This window comes from Balearica regulorum, chromosome 15 (assembly GCF_011004875.1).
Source record: "Balearica regulorum gibbericeps isolate bBalReg1 chromosome 15, bBalReg1.pri, whole genome shotgun sequence".
NCBI classification, from domain to species: Eukaryota; Metazoa; Chordata; class Aves; order Gruiformes; family Gruidae; genus Balearica; species Balearica regulorum.
In genome coordinates this window covers 5,884,568-5,902,634 of record NC_046198.1, presented here as the reverse complement: position 1 = coordinate 5,902,634, position 18,067 = coordinate 5,884,568, and positions in this window count along the sequence as shown.

The window sequence follows — 18,067 nt, the reverse complement described above, 5'->3', positions numbered from 1 at the left end:
GGATCCTCTGCGTGCCTGGGCAGTTTACGCTTCCTTGTATAAAACGCGGTGGTAGAAGTTCTGTGCTGTGTGCCAGGCAGATTTTCATAGCGGTGTCTTCTGACTTGAAATTATTATTTCCGTAGAGAAAAATCTGTCAAAGTCAGTAACTTCCATCTCAAGAGCAGGGAGAAAATATCCCACTTCAGGGTGTTTCCATCAGGATTGAGACCTTCCCGCTGGAGGTATCGTGTCCCAGAGAAGGAGTGCAATCCTTGCGTGTCTGTTGTTAGCCCACCGTACTCCTCACACACCCAGCTGGAAGGTCAGGTCCGCGGGTGTCTCTTACCTATCGCACAGTACTGAGCCCTTCCGAATGAACGTGTACGACAGCGAGGAAACCAGTCGCTGGGTCTCAGCAGAGAGCCAGCATCCCGTATCACTCATCTCTGCCACCTCTGACTTCAGGGCAGATGCCGTCTCTGATTCTCTGATGACTGACTCCTGAAGTGCACCACATACCATACCACATACAGCTCCAGACGGGGCTTTCTCCTGCCTGTGTAAATAAAACAACTTTTCTTTGATGTTTGCACTAGAATTCACAACCTGCAGCAGTGGAGAGAAGAAACCAGTTCAGCTGCTGCTTTTGCCACCAGTTTTCTCCTAAGCCGGTGCCTTTATGCAGAGTGCTGCTGTTTTGCAGCTTTACCGCATGCATCAGGTGGCTTCGGCAGGTGACTGAAAGCACAAAAGTATTTACTATTTTCCTTCACAAAAGTGAAGGAAAGTCTGTAGGAAGTGGTCCAAGGACCGGCCCACGTTGAGGAGGTGAATTCTTACCGATTTGGCCTTTTCCCCCTTTAGCACACCAGTTTTGTTTAAACTTCTTGCTCGTCTTTTGAATCTCGCTCCGAGAGGGACGAGGCTGCGTGTGTCCTGCCCCAGGCTTGCTCGGTGGGCGCAGGAGTGCCGGTCGCGGCGTTGTCCCCTGCCGCGGCAGGTTCCCTGCCGAGCTTTGTTCCTCCAGTGAACGGGAAATCCTCAATGGGGTCTTTCTGTAGCGGCTTTCCTTTTGAAAGCGCCGCGGGATCCGTGCGCATGTGCGATCTGCTTACACTGAACTACCACAGCGGTCGTTTCACGCGCACGTCAGTCTGCCTTGAAGCAGGGGTTGGATCTGGCAGGGGCAGAGAGGAAGCGGCGCGCGGAGCTGGAGCACGTGCACACTGGGTACGGCTGCTCCTGCGTGATGGGCTCCTGCGAAGGCGAGATGTACGGGTGCACACTCCCCAACTGTGGGGAGAGGGCGAGCATTTAAAATCCCTAGAGTTTGATTACAGTTTCTATGGACGTACAGGTTAATCTGCTCTAAAAAGTGTTTTGAACTCTCTTTTCGTCACCAGGAAAAATGTGTTATGAGACCTGCCCCTGGGTGCAGGCGAAGGCTCGCCGTGCTCAGCGCAGCAGCGGGAGGGGAGCAGGAGCGGGCAGCCGTGCCTCCGAGCCCTGGGGGCGGCAGCTCCCCGCTCTGCACCCCGGAGCACTTCTGCTCTGGCCCCTGGATGCTGGGTGGGTGCCCACGGCCAGAGGCCCCCCCACACCCCCCGCATAGCGCCTACATGTTTCAGCTCTTCTTCTCTGGAAAAAACAACAGGAAGGCTTCCCAGCGGTGCCCCGCAGAAACAGAAAGCGGACAGAAAGTCACTTGTTAGTGCTGGAATATTCGCTGCCACCTGAGCAGGCTCGACACGGGAAAATACAAATTTAAGGAGCTAGACCCCAAATCCTGAGGTTATTTCTTCACACGCATTTCTGTGTTCACGTGGACACTGATGCACTGCCGCATTGGGTGCGTATCTTTTCAGTTTCCTGATCCTGTACCTTCCTTTCTCGCTGTAGCGGCTGAGAACTGCCATAGAGCTGGAGTCTGCCTTTTCGGGGCAGTGACCACTATACAAACATCCCTCTGCTTAGGGTTTAACAACACTTTTTAAAAATTTGCCTGCAGTTCATTTTGTTCCACGTGCAGGTATGAACGTTAATTTTGAATGTGAATATAAGGTCCACAGAGTCAACGTAACCTGCTTCATTCCTCAGTAGGGATTTCACTGGGATGGAGGGAATAAAGCTGCTGCCCATCCCTGGACACGAGCTGATTTTGGAGAGGATTTGCTATCGTTTAAGCTTTAAGGTAGCACAAAGACAAGAAGTTTGAATTGCTATGGCTATCTTACCTAAATTTAATTTCAGCCCATTTTCTTTAAGGGACTACTCATGAGCTTAACTTGAATAAGCTGCTGCCAGTACTAAGGCCAGATGTGCTTGTAATTGTAGGTGATCTGTTTCTGTAACGGATGTTGAATGTATGATTTGGGAAAAAAACTCCTGAAAGAGATTTTTAAAGAAATAAGGCAGCTCCTTGGGCAGAGGCCAATTTAGGTGGTAATCTGTAAATAATTATTCTTTGTACCAGTGCAGTTTAAAACAACTGTGACCTCAGCATGTCAGTTTGAGCTGTGCTTTACACAATACTTAGTCAAAAATCACATCTTTGACTGGTTCTGTGAGTAGATGAGTACCTTGGGCGGTTTGCAATCCAGCTGGGGGGCTCGGGAACGGGTCCCAGGGAAGCGCTGACTTCCCACCGCTCCTCCTGACGCTCAGCCGAATTTGATGGGCTTTGCAGCCGACAGAGCCAAGACTTGGAGGAAAACTTGGCAAACATGAAAAGGCTCCAGACTACACAAGGCCTTGGGCTAACCTGAGCCCTGGCTCTTCCAGACGGGAGAACAGCGGTTCCCTGAGTGTGCTGGATCCAGCTCCTGGGCTCAAACACGTGCTCTGAAATGCCCCAGCTGAAAAGTGCTTTCTGTACTCTAAGGCATTTCCAGGTGCCTACGGGCTCTGCAGGACAAGAGCTTCTCTGCGGTTTCTGCATGTGTGTTTCTGACCGCGGAGCCCCGGAGCAAGGTGCGGCAGCCCCAGGGATGGGACGCGCTGAGCATCGCGCGTCGCACGGGCTCTGAGATCACCGTGTTGTACTGCATGAGGCAAACCCCAAGTTACTAAAGGCCAGAGAGCTAGTTAGCTGGAAATAAACCCTGCACTTAAGCAGGCAAAACTCTGAATTTCTTCCAAGACGAAAGAAATCTGGGAAAGCGTTGCAGATTTCTTCTTTCTGAATGCAGATCTAGTTTTTTTAGGCCAGCTGAACAAAATGTCTGTCTGGAGAGCTCCAGGAAGAGGAACAAAAGTAAACTATAAATATTCAGCTCTTGATTTCAGGTTTTAATAAATGATGAGCTCTGGGAGAAGCATTTTTTCTTTCAAATATCAAATGACTTGATTCATTTTATAATTTGGTTGTATAGCGCTTGTCACCTTCTATCCGGATACACTACAGCAGTCTCTGGCAATGCTTTAAGATGACACATCCCAAAGGAAATTGGGTCCAAGGGTCTAATGAGAAACAACCACTCCCCCGTGAAAGCTGAAGTCTGTATCTCTGTATCCGTCTCTACATCTATAAATAAAATCTCTGGCACAGGAAGGTCTGATGTGAGACACGATGTTCAAAGATTACTTGACCTATTTAAAAATCTCTGAGCGCTCTGGTGACAGCCCCCGGGGCAGGGTGACGGGTAGAGGCTCACTGCTGCTGTCTGCCTGCAGACCTGCGGCGTAGGCTCTGCTCGCGGCCCTGCGCCGATAAGGCCTCTGCCGCCCAGCTGCCTGCCAGCCAGCCCGGCACGGAAGGGAACCCGCCGTCCCTGGTTCCCAAGCAGCCTGGCACACCTGGTGCTGGGGGAAAGCCAGGCTTCCTGAAGATGTGTCTTGTGTTCCACCCGGTATCGCTGGCTTTGCAAATCTCAAGGTACAGACACCTTCTGCTCTACGGGAGGTGGTTGTGAAGCCAAAGCAGGCTTAGGCCCGTGTAAAGTTTTAATGTTACACGTTACCGATGTTTACCAAGAAGCACATGTGGCTCGCTGGGGTCGTGTGTTGGCACCACCTGAGCACGCCTGGTTCGGTTAGCCGCAGAACAGCTGTGATGTGTGGCTGGCTCAGACCGTGCTCCTGAGCGTGCTGGTGGAATAAACAGTAAAGAATTATTCCACCAGCTTAAAAAATGCCAATTGTTTTTTCAGTCTTCAGAGGTGGTTTTCTGGATGGATAAAAATAGGAGAGCGCTGAGCTGTCTCTGGGTCCTGGAGCGCTCGGGCTATTTAGTGGGAGCTGAAGGAGGGAAACGATGTGAATTCCAACTGTTGCACACACAGCTGATGGAAAGAAAACAATTCAGCTGATCATGTATGTGCTTGTGTTGTGAAGCTGAATGACAGGGGACTGGGAACATGCAATTCGCTCTAAATTCCCTTTAGTTGTTAAGGAAGGAGTTGTGTCGCACGCTGGCTGACGGCAGCGGTGGTGGCAGGGGCTGCGGGTTGGCTCGGGACTGCTCTGTGGGGGTTAAGGCCATTATAAACTCTGCCTTTCCTGGTACGGCCATAAAAAGTGCAATTTGCCAGGGCAGGTGTGAAATACGTGATGTGCTTGGGCAGAACCCCTAGATACCAGCACATAGTTAGGATTTTAAGTGCCCTGAAACTGGAAGAGCTGTGCTCGGTGATTTACACCCGAAGCCAAACGCCCTCAAGCAAAGTGACCGTTCAAACAACTGCTGAAGTGCCTGACTTAAAATAGGTGTGCAATCCCAGGGCAGCAATACATCCTCTGCCCTGCTAGCTGGGATCTGCAGGAGCAGATTTATTCAGCTTTGGCTGAATAAACTCCGGGTTGAGTGTGAGCGGTCGGTGGGTACTGTCTCTCTGCCGGGCCCCCCAAGTCTGGAGCGAGTGGTTCCCGAGGGAAGGAGCATTCAGAATTGCACAGTTTAGGGTATGTTTGGGGGGGATTTTTGCTAAAAGAGATCATTGATACATTCTCTCTCCAGATAACGTTTTGCCTGGTGTTTGACAGGAACTTCTCAAGCTCGCTGGCAGTGTGAAGAGAGGGCTGCCTGCTGCCAGCTGTCTGCCAGACCCACCTCGCAGGTGTTCCCTTCCCGAGGACAGAGCATCCCAGCCATTGCCGTGGGAGGAACAGCCCCTCGATCTGGCCTGACCCACCTGGGGCTAGGTGCCAGGAGCGCTGCTTTGCTCTGGGCTGCCGGGCAGCGAGTCACGACGGCTGCTCTGCCAACACCAGAGACAGCTCTGCCACCTAACAACATGTATAATCACTGGCTGCCTCAAATCGGTTTTGGCATAAGTAATTTGAATTAAATTTTCTATTTGTAGAATTTAAGAAGTCATATATTTTCTTATCTAACTATACCTTAAATCCCTTTTCAGACTTCCAGATTTAATAAAGGGATAAGCCCATTGTCTTCTATTGGAAGATCTCAAAGTCTTATTTCCAGGAGTGACATGTTCATTTTATAGATGTTAACTGCAGCATGGACAGTTTACACAACCTTCCCCTCCTCACACAGCTGGTGTAGTCCTGGAAAGAGCTGCAGTGTTCAGCCTCTATTACACCAGCACCATGCTGGGTAACACTTCTGAAGCGTTGGTGTTACACCGTGAAGCAATACACAGTAACCTGGGTTTAATAAAGGAGAACTGAATCCAGCCTTAAACCAAACTGTCTTCCAAGTAATTCTCTGGGAAGAGCAGATCCTTTGGGGAAAAATATCCACATAGTCAAATAAGCAGATACTACTCCTGCAGCATGTCACAACACACGAGACGTTTCATAGCGGAGATAAAATACTGGTGGGGTGGCAAACAGAGGAATAGCTGCTGTGCTTCCTCCGGAGCCACGTTCACAGCTTGCAGTCCTACAACCTACAGCAAGCTTCTTCTCTCACTTCCAGAAAATTGTTTCAATTCACTATTTTCCAGAATTTTCACAAACCCAGGCTGGCAATATTTAACAGCACCAGGCACAAAACTTTATAACCAAGTTATTCTTCCGTTTTGCTCTGAAGGCACATGGTGGGCACATGTGTAAGCACTCGGGCTGCGTGCCCACCATTCTTCACCAGCCTGCTGCCCTGCCAGCCGGCCGGGAGGAGAGGACAGTGGCTGAACCGTTCCTGCACCACGCACACACAGCCACGCAGCTCTCGTCGCATTTTCTCCTCCAAACAGCCACACTAGCAGAAGACTTGATCGAGCCAATACAGGAGATTAACTTTATCTCGTAGTTTTGACAGCGGATCTTCTCCGTGGCAAAGGTGCTTCCTGCTCGCACAGCCACGGATGCTGCCTGCCTGAAGGAATCCATGTTTCACCGGGTGCTGTAGCTGTCACACAGGAGTTTGCTCGGTATATCCCAAAGCAGAGCGATCTCTACCTGTGCTTTGAGGAGCTTTGTTTAGCAGCTGTGGAAAAGTGATCCCCAAATACAATGAGATGGCATGAGTGGGTTCTGCACTGCTGGTTCCTGATTTCAAGAAGTTGGCTTAATCTGTGCTCAGACGTTCTTCACTGACGGGAAATCTTGCTCCCAAGACTGCTCTTTTCTTTGCATGTAATGTACAAAATATCTTCTTAATTAATGCATTTCATAATGCATACATTTTCCTATTTTCTCCAAGAATTATCTTTATAAAATATTTGAAATGTTGCATTTCTTAAAAGTGTTGTACATTATTAGGATTTTTAACCACAAGACTTAAAATTTGATATTGAAAAAAAACCCCTAGTTGATAAACATCATTTTCATAGCCTATGCCTCTGTAAGGTTTTTATTAACCCCCCTGAACACAAGATCAAATATAAAATCGATGTTGCAACAGTTTACAGGGCTTTTCCTTTTTGGTCTTATTGGAAACTTCACAAAGATCTTGAGAGGCCTTTGGCCACAGCCATGGGTGAGAAGGTGGTTCCTAGAACAGAGAATTACCTTAAACCCAAGTATTACAGACCTAAAGATGGGATATATTTGCTGCTGCTTGTGGTGGGAGCTGGATTCTCTCAGCTCCATCTGGGGTTTAAGATGATTTTGGATGAGCCCCCAGGGGTCTGCAGCAGGCCTAGTACTAACGATACTGTAAGGAAAAAAATTGAGCATCGAAGCTTCAGAAGAAAGTGTAGATCTGCTTGTTGTCCTTGTGGTTACTAGAGGAGCTAAGCTCTGGGAAGAGATGCGTTTAGCCTTCACGCCAGCTACGTATATACTGTAACGCAGCCGGTATTCAACTCTCAGGATCACATGTTGCAACAGTTTTTTAAGCACAGATACACAGCCATGAGTTCTGCAGGACTGCCTTTGCTTTAATGCCTTTTCACCCAGCCACCCCTCGGTGCTCTGCAGAGTCGCGGGACGCGGTGTCTCCTTAGGGCAGCTGGGAGCAGGCAGCTGCGGAGGCAGGTCAGTACTGCTGAGGCACAGCTGGACGCGCACAGCTGGCGCTTCTCCTGCCTGGAGCAGCCGGGCCAGCAGCTTCCAGAGAATACTTTATTTACCCCTTATGAACGTGGATGTCTATGTTCCTTGACTCGTCTCTGTTTATGTCGCTTGTAATTGTGTGGGAAAGTTCCCAGCTGGGGTTCCCTACGTCCTTACTGGGGGTGTGCAGCCCCCCGACTTACCTGGCGGTCCTTCTGCACGCACCCTTACCCAGCCCCTCCGCGCTGATTTTAAGAACTTCCCTTGGACGCTCCCTGCTGTCGCGGACACCGTTCCTAATAGTTTCTAAACCGGGTGTGCTCTGGCTCTCCCTGCCCCGGGAGAAACTTCCCCCGGGCTCCGCCCGCCCTGCCAGCCTGCCTGGGGAAAGGGGGGAAATACCGGGGGGAGCCTGCTGCCCGCTGCTGCCCGCTGCTGCCCTCCGCTGCCTGCACCTGCTCCCTGCTGCCCTCCGCTGCCCGCTGCTGCCCTCCGCTGCCTGCACCTGCTCGCTGCTGCCCGCCGCTGCCGGCTCCCCGCTGCCCTCTGCTGCCCTCCGCTGTCCCCCGCTGCCCGCCGCTGCCTGCACCTGCTCCCCGCTGCCCGCCGCTGCCCCCCGCTGCCCGCCGTTGCCTGCACCTGCTCCCCGCTGCCCGCCGCTGCCCGCCGCTGCCCGCCGCTGCCGGCTCCCCGCTGCCCTCTGCTGCCCGCCGCTGCGGCCGCCTCGGTGTCCAAAGCAGGCTTCCCCAGGTTACAAGGAGTATTTGCAGATTGTGCGTAACCCTTGACTCAAACGCTGCCTATGAAAGGAGTGGTTTTCCGGTGATTTTGCAATGATTTCTTGTAACTTTAGGCTAAGACAGGTTTCCTCCTTTCTTTAGCTTAATACCCAGCTCTAGGGAAGAAGGGTGGCCATGCTTCCCTACAGGCTTCCCCGTGCTGACCTTTCAGACGGGTTTTTTTATTATTCTGAAATCGTCCCAAAATATATTTAGAAATTCCAACAAATAACGTTTCCTCCAAAAAAATTCTGCCTAGCGCTGCGTGGGCTATTACGCCATCACCCCAGGCACTTCAAAGTAAGAAAATGAATAATTAACCATAAATGTGACTTGAGGACTAACTATACTGTACACATCGGCAAAACTGCGTACGGAACATTTTCCTTTACTAGAAACCATCACTTTAAATTCTACCTGCTGTTTTAAGTGAGAAATTTCAATTTACCCTGAAAGGTTGTTAAACCCTAACATAACCCTAACTTTGGGAATGTGGGTAAGAGTGTTTGTTTCCATGAAAGAAAAGCCTTTTGGAGTTAAAAATAGCATGAGTTATGTAAGGAGTGAATTAGAGAAATACTATAGAGAGAAACCCCGCGGTACCGATCCCTTTCCGCACCGCTGCTCCAGGACACCTGAAGGGCCATCCAGCCCCCTGCTTCCCAGGTGTCACGGGCTTTTGTGTGGGATACAGCATGGGATGGGCTGCGCATTAGTGCTTGATTAGCATCATTAGTGCTTGATTCGCATCATTAGTGCTCGTGTCCTGTAAGGCAGAGGGAAATGTCCCTTCATGATACCGCAGTTCTTGCAGAAGAGCAGAGCTCGCCTATGACCAGGCACTTGCAATTGTGACCAAATCTTTAGCCCAGCTTCTAGCCCACATTTATTTTGCATCTTATTTCAAACGGCAGCTTCGCTCCTCTCTGCATTTCTAACCCTGTGCTCATCCGTTTGGATCCTCACGCTGCAAGATGTGCTGGCACTGCCTTTTCTGCGAGATGGTGCCCAAATACAAATACTTTTGCTTCCAAATTCTAGCTCCAGGTGTTGCGATGCTGCTGTAAGGAAAATTAAAATGACCTCTCTCACCATCGTACTCGCTCAGAACATGGCGAAGATGACGAGGGCTCCAGCGGGAGGGACACGTTGGGCTCAGGAGGGCTCTGCTTCGCAAGCGTCGTGCTGCGTGGGCACGTCCACGCCATCCCGCAGCTTCCCAGGGAGCGTGTTCGGGCTGGGGGGGGCTCATCCCGAGAGCGATTCCCCGGCTCAGCCCGTGATGAGGAGTGCTTTGGTCCCAGCACTGCCCGGAAAATCACAGAGCTTCCCAAATTGCTTTCCCCTCCTCTGAAAATGCAAGCTGAGGATTAGAAAAAAAAAACATTATGCGAAATCTGGGCTGAAATTCTCACGTATTGATGGGATTCCAACATGTGGAACTTTAAAAAAATAAAAAAAAACCAACCCAAGCACACAAAACATTGTGAAACGCCTCATACGGTAACTAAGAATTGGCAGCCTGCGGGGGCTTGTACCCCAGAAGGGCCTCTCTCGCCTGCCAGCCTGCTGCAGGTCCAAATGGGTGGTTGTTGCTCCCATTAAGATCGAAAGATAAGGGGGAGCTGGCAGAGCCCAGGAATGCAGGCTGTTAAGCAGACATCTCCACCATCTCAGCTCACGGGGTTTGGGGCCGCCGCCTTCCCTCCGGCCAGCTTCCCCATCAGGGGTGCACACAAAAAAAATCACCTTTTTTTTTACAAGAGCTTCCCTTCGGACTGAAAGCTTTTATTTACTGCTCTAGCTCTGCAAATCCCACCATGCACTATTTTTAGCTTCTGCAAAGATGGACCGTGATTTACTTTGTTCCTGAGACTGATGTCCTTGTGCCTGCGCCGCAGAGTGCAGATTCCCGCCGCCTTCTGCTCTGGCGACACTCGCTCACTTTACATAAAGCCACATTTTTTTTAATTTTTTTTTTTTTTTTGCCAGAATCCTCATGTAGCAAAGGGAACTTGTGTACGGTACCTGGTACGGGCTCCTTGCAGGCTGACTCGTTTAACTGTCAGCAATTCTTGTTAAGGCAAGACTGCAAAGGTTTAAACACAATCTTCTGTCCTTCCCAGGTCCTGCCGAGCACTCAGATGTGTTTAAATCCTTCTTGGTGACTCTTGAAGTATGAATGTGCTAAGATACAGAGTATTTGTCATTGTGCACACTAAATGTTTGTATCAGTGCCATCGCCTGTGGCCAAAACAATGAAACTTTCCTCTCTCCAGAAGCGGGAGCAGGGATGGCCCTTACAAAGCTTGGCTCTGCTTAACATCAAAGCAGATTTTGCAAACTTAAGATGATTTCAGCAGGAGGTCCCCCTTCCTGCATCATTGGTCTCACCTATCAAAAGCCTTGTGCGGAGTTAAAGCCTTTCGGATAGGGATTCAGCTAGGGGAGATCCGGGGAGCGCGGCGGTGGCAGCCATGGGTTCGGGGAAGGGCTCTGCCTGGTGCTTGGCAGCTCAGCACTAGCACCGCTTTGGAGGGAAGGAGGAGCCGGTCCTCTCCCAGACCTCTGCAATGAAGGGGAACAGAACAGCAGACTGGCGCTGGGGACCAGACTGTGTCAGGGTGGCTGTATCCCACACGCCGGGTGCTTTGTGGGAACGGGGCAGTGCAGCATCGTCATACCCCGCTGCTGCTGCCTAGCATTAATTAAGAGCAGGTTTAAAGTATCAGAGTTATTGTGACATTTTGATGAAAGCCACTTCCTCATGGTCACAGCACCCCAGAAAATCCCTTTGCACTAGTGACGGTGCGTGTCAACGAGGTACGTGCGTTGCGGACCACGACGGGCAGTGGGGAATCGGATCTGTCTAGGGACGGCTCCCAGAGCCAGCTGCTCGGCCCCCCAGCCCGCTGCACCCGGACCTGCAAGAGCAGCCCAGCCCCGGTGAGGCTGTCACAGGGCTGGTTTGTTACAGCAGACGATATCCCTTTTGCTTTAAAGTGTGAAAGGTCTCAGCAATGAGCACTTCCTCACCAGAAATACTTTTCTCCAGTGTGTTTGCCTTTAGGTGCTGCATAATCCTTGGCTCTGGATCTTAGTGCCTCAATCCCTATGTAGCATATCTAGAGCAACATTCAAAACCCAAATGGAGCAGCTTATGTTCTTAAATTAGGTTTGATTTCTTTTTTTTCATTGTGCAGCTTTACAACTATGTCTTTCTAATGAAATAAGAAAGCCAAACTATGATCCTGAATGACTAATGCCATTGAAAAGGCTTCTAAAGCAGATGTTCCTGGGATAACCAGTGGATGAGTTATGCTTTCTGGGAAGAAGTAGTTTTCATAGACCTTAATGCTGATCTTCCACATAAAACCTCACTCTACTTGCCCGTTAGAAGGAACAGAATCTCTTTCAATTACACCTAATTTTTTTCAATTACATCCATTTCAATTACACTTAACCCACTGACTTTCAATACCTTTAGGTTCAAACAAATTACAAAGTCCTGTCACACATTAAGGTTTTGCATTTCATCTGAAGACACCCCTTTAGTCCATCTAGTTCCCTTGCTAAAGCTGCTTCAGCGACTCGTGTCAGACAAATACTGCTGTCAGTTCCATTTCACGGACTGGAAAACCGAGGCATGGAGGAGATAAGGGGGACTGGAAAGGGTGGTGGCAGGGCTGAGCCCGGCCCTCCCCGGGTTTGTCCTCTTGTCCCTACAGTGGCTCAGCCAAGCCCGCTCCTTAAACCCAGCCTGGTTTCCTGGGCCGCTTCAGTGACCGTGTGAGTAGCCAGGGGAACAAATGTGAAACGCAGTATGCGTATTTAAGGAAGAAAGAAGATTGAAAAGCTATGCACAATAACGCTGAGTGCTTTGGAAATCACGGCCATTAGGTCAGATTATCATGAAATCACCGCCTTGAGCAGAGCCCAGGGGCCTCAGGTCCACCCAGCCAGTCTCTGTGTCCCGAGCCGGGGAGCACCACTAACCCTGGCCCCTGGGGGCTGCTCCGCCAGGATGCTCCTGCTGAGGGGCTTTTGCAATCACAGAGATGTTGGCTCTGTGCTTGGAACACTCAGCTTTCCATTCAAGTACTTATCTTTGACAAAATCAGTAAATAAATATCTACTGGTCACTGCAGAGCTGAGACGTGAAACATGGGATTAAGCAATTCGTGATGTACATTTATCTTTTGGCATTTTTAGAAAATTACAGCTGCTAAAGGGAGTAATGATCTCTCATAAATTTCCTAATTCACTGAAGTCAGTGCCATGCTGAACCGTTGGGTGGGCAAGGCAAGAAGCCAGCTTACATAGGAGAATTACATCACTGTCCCTGGCGTCATCCCATCATTAGTCTTAACATACAAAATGTAAATGCCACGGAACCAAAGCTACCCCAGTAATTCACTCACACCCACTATATCTCATGGGTCTACGAGGGTGCTGTACTCTTAGTTTCCAGGTATGGCAGATGCAATATCGGATGCAGCTAACTTATTGCAGAATTCTGCTGCCTGGATGGGGCTTGGGGGTGGCATGAGCGCGGTGTCCCCTCCCCTTGGGTGGCTGTAGGGAAGCAAGCACTCGGTCTGTAAGCTTCCTCCTGGGATGAACGCTTGGCGAAAGTGGAGGGGGGTCCCCAGGGAGCTGCTCTGCACACTCCAGAGAGGGGGTGCTGCTGGGGAGGCAGCAGGCTCTGCCTGAGTCTTTGGGGAGCGGGCTGTGAGCAGAGAGACGTACAGACCCAGCTGGCCGGCTGTGCGCTTAGGGGCTCGTTTGGACCGTCTTTAAGCAAGTGGGCTTAGCTGCGTATCGACTCGCACGTGGCCCTTTCGGAGATGCGGTGACCTGGAGAGGGACTCCGCTGCGCATCTCAGGAGCCACCTGATGCCCAAGCGCTGGCTGGGAGCAGCAGCACGCAGACCGTTTAGTTCCAGCTTTTTAGAAGTCAGTCGGCCAGAATCAAGGAATGACGACCCTCTGCAGGGAGGGAAACAGCAAAAGGAATTAATCTTCTCCGAGGCAAGTAAATGTTCTAATAATATTTGCCGTTTAGTCAAATAACTGCCTTAAGAGCAATACTTCCTGAACCTCTTGAGAGGGGTTTTGCTTTCAGCACAGACCTGACTGACAATTAGGAGACCTGCGATTGATGTAACGGAGATCCCAAGGGGTAACGGAGATCCCATGGAATTCAGACTCACACAAGGGCAGAAATACCAGCACTGGGATACCCATGAAACCGAGACAATTCTATTAGCCATCACTACTGTTTTTGCAGTAAATCCGTGGTAGTCCTACCACACTAACACTATCAGTTTTGGAAGCGAGAATCACTCGGTCGTTCCAGCCAAAGTGCGTGACAACTTTTTTTTCTGTTGGACAAGAAGATATCAGATATCGTCACTGTTGCCTTGTTAATTCTTAATGTCAAGATGTTTTCGCACTGAATCTTGAGTGTTGACCATCCGGGAGCAGCAGGGCTTTGCACTTCTCGCTTCACATGTGATTTATACAGGAAAGGTGACTGAGGGTAAGGATGGAGTGCATCTCCCTACTTCACATCAAAGCTCTATGTGCTGGTGCAGGTTGCAGAAAAGCATTTAGCTTTATAGTATAGCTATAGTCAGAGCAAGGTTTACGAGACACGAGTAGCTTCACTTTAGAAAATTGGAAAAGTGCCTCCTTGGGAACAGGGCTGTGTTAGCAGGGTATTTTGGCTGACTAAGTGAATTTGCATGCAGATCTTGCTGTTCAACAAAGCAAAAAGAAAGGATTTTTCATCCTTTTTGGCTGTTAATTTTTCCAGAATTTGGCTGCCAGGGTAGCTGTCTAGGATGGCGAGCGATTAAGATCTGTTTTGCAAACAGAAGTATAATGAGGTTTTAATATCTGGCATTTGCACAGCAATACCCTAGAATCCCCATAAGATAAAATACGCAGTCAGGAAGAACAGCAGACATCTCCTGAGTTGTCAGCAAGGAGTCTCTGGCTTCAGTGCCTTTGTGCAATTTTTTTAAAAAAAAAACAAATTGAGATGTAAGATTATAATTATCCGTGGTGGCAACACAATGCTCATAATGAGAAAACAATACTCTTTGGACTTCAACCCAGGGCAGCACCCGCCTCTTCCTCTCTCCATCCCTCTGACTATCTGAATTAAAAATAAAATATGACCCGGAAGAGCAGGCGTGGTGTCCATCGGCAGGGAGAGGGCTCCCAGCCCTGCCATGCCAGCCCCGCGGCCCCGCTCCGGCGCAAGCCACCCGACGGCCCCCACGCCGCAATAAAGTGCATTTTGGGCCCACGCCAGCGCCCGCGCGGGAGGATATTGGATTATTTTTTGCTTTGACAACAGGAAGTCTGAGACAAGGCATTTCCCATTCTTGTTCCAGCATTATATGAATGGCCTTTAAAAGTGTTGTGGAGAAGTAAACACAAAGGAATGTCCCACAAAGGAATGGTTTCTAACAATGCCCCTGTTTTCTCTGTGTTTAGCTGCACGGCTGAGCACGCTCCCTCGCAAGTCAGTGCAATTCTGCTCACATCACAGCGTGGTGAACTTCTTCCTCTGTCCCCTCCCTTGGGCGTCACCAACCACGAGACCTCTTGCACTGTAAAAATGGCCTCTCATCTGGGGCTCTAAGAAACGACTAAAGGTCCTCGCCTGGCACTCTGGGGCACATTTCCAACAGTACGTGGGGGTTTAGATCCAGACCGATTTTCCAGGTGCTGCCCAGATCAAATGTTTCATGTTCGCTTCAATCATGGAGGGAGCATCCCAGCTGTGCTCAGGTCTCACTGCTGAGGTCCCATCACCTCCTAGGCATGGTTGAACAGGTCTCCGTTGTCCATGATGTCTAGCGAGAGCCTCTCCCAACTCTGACCCCACTGTCTGACCCTTCCTGGCTTCTCTCCCCTTCTGCAGTCCCTCCTTCCCACACCTTATCCCCTTCTGCAAATCCCTTTTCTTCCCATCTCTCTCTCCCCAGCTTAATCCCTTCTTCCACTGTGCTTCTAAAATAAGATCTTGTGTTCAGTACCACAATTTACAGCTTAGACACATCTCAGTCATTGCGTCAACAGCTGGACCTACAAGGATATAGGTGATGCCTTCACCTTTGCCCTTTCCCTCCTCTTGCTCACTCATCAGCTACAGAGCAGGTGAGATGCTGGCTCTGCACCACAGGAAAAGAGGATCTGTTCTGAGACCAACCCAAGGAGAGGGAAGGACAGGGTTTGCATGGGTTAGCCCTGGACGGTCTTATGGATGGAGCCTGCTCTTGAGGCAGATGCTGAGGCTGTTTTCAGCTGGAGTCCTCTCCTGAGCAGGTCTCAGGTCTCCTGAGTCCTGTCCTGAGCAGACACGTTGAGCCCCATCTTTCTGAGTATTCTTAAGATAAGAACAGAATCCAAGTCAGAAACAGTAAGCTTTACCTTCTTTGGGGTTTTTCTGGTTGGTTGGTTGGGTTTTTTTATGATGACTAATGATAAAGCTCAAAGTTTTAATCTAATTCTTGATACAATCCTGATTATGGCTTATTGTCTCTGTTAGATCCCCCTGTTCACACTTGTCACTACAAGTCCATCGCTGATGTTTTGTTAAAAAGGGAGTTCAAAGTCATCGATCACGAGATGGAAAATGAGTTCCCTTTCCTACAGATGCTGAAACTCCAGGTTGTACTGCTCCCGGCTTAGCAGCCATTGCTAGCTTCTGAGCAGTGTGTATCTCCAAAACGTCGTGTTGAAGGCTGATGCAGGGAAACAGCAAGCACTGGGATGGCTGGTGGAGCTGCTGGATGGCCTCCTGGTAGTTTCTTTCTTTTTATTATTTTGATTATTGTTCATGATGTTTCCACACTTTTTCAGTATAAGAATAGTAGACATGCCTCCTGGTTGCCTCTGTACACTGTCCATTAATCAATGCTTAGCTAATTCAGAAATAATCCCTTCAAACTCTTTTGGTAAGTCTTCCAGCCTTTGGGCTGCTCTGTAAACTTTGCTATGGTGCATTTTGGAAAGAACCTTTAAATGATTCAAATATTGTCTGAGTTTTTCATAGGTCCTCTGCATGATGTTCATCTGAACAATCATCTTTAATTTGCACCACAGGGGAAATGGGGCAAAGAAAAGTTAAACGCTCTGCTCAGGGTCATGCAGGGAGAGAAGTAGTTTCTTGACCTTGGTCCCAGACCTGGCCTCAAACCACACGGCAAGTAGGTATCTATCTCTTCAGGATTGCCAAACTGATCTCATCACTGGCATCTCACTCGCCGCTTTTTTATCTCTAATTATGTACCGACATAATTATCCTTCATTACATAAAGTGCACGCTGTGCACACGCAGACAGGAAAGTAAACTGTGTAGCGCAGCTGGAGCATGCTTTATTCTGTCTAGGGGTAAAACTTACCCACCATCATCAGTTTTTAACTATCGAGAGTAACAGAAACCAGTTAGGGGGGTGGGTTTTCCGTTTCAGGATTGAACTGCCCTGGTGTTGTGGTTTACAGTCCATCCATAAAGATACAAATGTTTTCATTTCTTCTCACTTCTGTTCTACCATTTTCTCCAATATTAAAGCATCTTCTGGAATACATATGATAAAACTGCTATCACTGAAGCTTTCGGCTTGGTTCAGGGCACTTTCCCATGTCATCTACCTGTATTTATTTCTCCTTTGCGAGGCTATAAATAGACAAAATATACTACCTAAGGCAGTCTGAGTATAGTAAACTACTCCTTAAGTCACCAGATGGAAATCAATCAGTTCTTTACTGAGCCAGAGGTGAATAAGGGTAAGGATCCCTGGCCTGAAGACCACCATCCACTGGGGCATCCACGAGTGAGCTTTGGGAGAGCAGGCTGCAAGTGAGACTTTGATGTTGCACAGTTCAGCTTCACATCTGCCATTAACGGCAGCGGTGACTAACTGCTGTTCGGAGACGTTGACCCTCCATAACGAGCCGATCTCACCCTAATGATGTGGCAGTTGGTGGTGGCAGCACGCCAGGGCCATGGTTTACGCTTACTGCCCACAGGCTCCCGCAGAGGCTTCGCTGTGCTGCTATTGCCAGTAATTCTACCTGTACCTTTCCTGACAGACCACGTGCAGTTAGTGTTATTTGATGTAAATGAGGAATAGAGCCTTACATTTGATCAGAAGAGCGCTCCCCTCACAGTCTGAAGGAGAAGGCGGCCAAGGGTCGTGGTTTATGGGTGCTCAGGGTTTCTCAGGTGGCATGATGTGCCTCCTGGTTACAAACCCCAACGTCCAATGCCAGTGGCCTTCCATCGGCATATGGCCCTCTAGGTCACCAAGCCATTTGATGACAGAAGCTTATTTGTCCAAATTGGTCATAGGTCAGTGCTATAAATATTAAATTTTTATTATCTTGGTTCCTCCTTAATGTTTTCTCCTTTCATCTTCCCTATCAGAGTCAACCTGAGAAAGAAAGATGGTTCCTGGTGTCGTATAAATCTCCATTTTAACAGCTGAGGATGTGAACCTGTTTTAAGCAAGTTGATATGTTCCACAAATAAAAATGTTCTTTGTTTTATGCATAACAGTAACAGAGATTGGGAGGCTGAGGTTCCCCAGAAAATCTGTCAGGAATTCCCCAGCCAGGTTTTTAACCTGTGTCACCTCACCAGGACTGAGGGGCTTTGTGACTGATTCATATTTTTATAGTGCCATAGTTTATGTGCTACGTATCAGGTTTGGGCACCACTGGAAAAGGTCTAGTGTAACATTTTTGTGGGAAGCAGAATGGGAGGCGGACAGGAAGATGGGTCTTCCCTGTCTTGGTGAAAGGAATGAGAAGTATCTCCCATAAAAAGAAATAAAGAGAAACTGCCAGTTCAGAGGAATGTAAAGCAGTCTGCCTGCGGCTCTGCCATG